Source organism: Rhinopithecus roxellana, chromosome 12 (assembly GCF_007565055.1).
Source record: "Rhinopithecus roxellana isolate Shanxi Qingling chromosome 12, ASM756505v1, whole genome shotgun sequence".
Classification (NCBI taxonomy): Eukaryota; Metazoa; Chordata; class Mammalia; order Primates; family Cercopithecidae; genus Rhinopithecus; species Rhinopithecus roxellana.
The window spans coordinates 116,856,287-116,858,256 of NC_044560.1; positions in this window are offsets into that span (position 1 = coordinate 116,856,287).

Sequence of the window (1,970 nt, forward strand, 5' to 3'; positions counted from 1 at the left end):
CAGAATAGGAAGAGGGAGTGCAGAGGTGTAAAAGGCGTTAGTGTTCCGACATCACAAAATGCAGTCAACTCTAGTACAACACTGAGTGCTTCCTTTGGAAACTCCTGCCATCTTGGTTAGGAAAGACCCCCAGTTTTCTTCATGGTAATATCTTACTATATTCCTTTTATGGATACAGATACGGATCTCATTGCACAATATGATTGTTGAAAATGCTTGTGAAGGCCGGGCGCGGTGGCTCAAGCCTGTAATCCCAGCACTTTGGGAGGCCGAGACGGGTGGATCACGAGGTCAGGAGATCGAGACCATCCTGGCTAACACGGTGAAACCCCGTCTCTACTAAAAAATACAAAAAACTAGCTGGGCGAGGTAGCGGGCGCCTGTAGTCCCAGCTACTCGGGAGGCTGAGGCAGGAGAATGGCGTAAACCCGGGAGGCGGAGCTTGCCGTGAGCTGAGATCCGGCCACTGCACTCCAGCCTGGGCGACAGAGCAAGACTCCGTCTCAAAAAAAAAAAAAAAAAAGAAAATGCTTGTGAAATAGAGTTTAGTAAAATTGCCTAAGGTTTTTGTTTTCGTTTTTGTTTTTACAGTAGTTCAATGAAAGTTATTGTGGGGAAGTGTTTATAATAAATATAACACCATATAATTTCATAATATCTACAATAAATATGACATAATTTTGTAATGTATTACACAATAACAATTTTGTCATTTATTATATGATAAATATAATTTTACTACAAGAGCATTTTTCCAAAAGCTATGGATATGTCATTTTCAGATTATGGTATTATGCAATATATTCCAGGGTTCATTTTCAATTGTAATAAAATTATATTTTTTGTATACATATATATTTTCACATTTTTTTTCTACATTGCCTCCAAATTCTATGTTTAATACATTTCTTCTCTGTTTTGCTCTGCTGAAAACTTTAGGGGACAAATAAATGAGGGTGCTGTTTGGAGACAAAATTTTGTGACATGAGACTGGGCATGGTGGCATGCACCTGTAGTCCCAGCTACTTGGGAGGCTGAGGTGGGAGGATCACTTGATCCCAGGAGGTCGAGGCTGCAGTTAGTGAGCTGTGATTGTGCTACTGCACTTCAGCCTGGGCGACAGAGGGAGACCGTCTCAAAAAAAAAAAGTTGTGACATGAGTATGTCCATAAGACAATGGCAGGTATACACTAGGATTAATATGAAAAAGAAAACACTTGGCCAGGTGCAGTGGCTCACGCCTGTAATCCCAGCACTTTGGGAGGCCGAAGCAGGCGGATCAGGAGGTCAGGAGTTCAAGACCAGCCTGGCCAACATGGAAAAACCCCGTCTCTATTAAAAATACAAGACAGCCCGGCGTGGTGGCGGGAGCCTGTAATCCCAGCTACTCAGGAGGCTGAGAGGCAGGATAATCGCTTGAACCCGGGGGGCGGAGGTTGCAGTGAGCCAAGATCGCGCCACTTCAGCCTGGGCAAAAGAGCGAAACTCTGTCTCAAAAAAAAAAAAAAAGGAAATTACACATTCCGCCCTGGAAGGGTTTTGCATTTCAAATTTTAATTTGCATCCCCTTCACAAACAATTCCAGAGCTTTAAAATTCTAAAAACTACCGTTTATTCATTTATATTTATTTATTTCCAATTTATGTATGATTATGTATTCATTTATTTATTAGGCGCAAGGTTTCTCTCAGCCGCCCGTGCAGCGGCCCGACCTCGGCTCCCTGTAGCCTCCACCACATGGGCTCCAAGAGAGCCTCCTGCCTCAGCATCCGGGTATCTAGGACCACATGCGAGCGCCCCTACGGGGGTCGTTTTAAAATTCATTTTAATAGCAGGAATTTTCGTGGATCTAATCATCAACAGATTTTGCCTCTGCGGAGGCACTGTTTCCAGATAGCTGAGCTGCTTCAGTCACCAAGGCAGGACTCGCCTCCAAAACGACAGGAGCTACGAGCTAGGCGGAGGGAAGC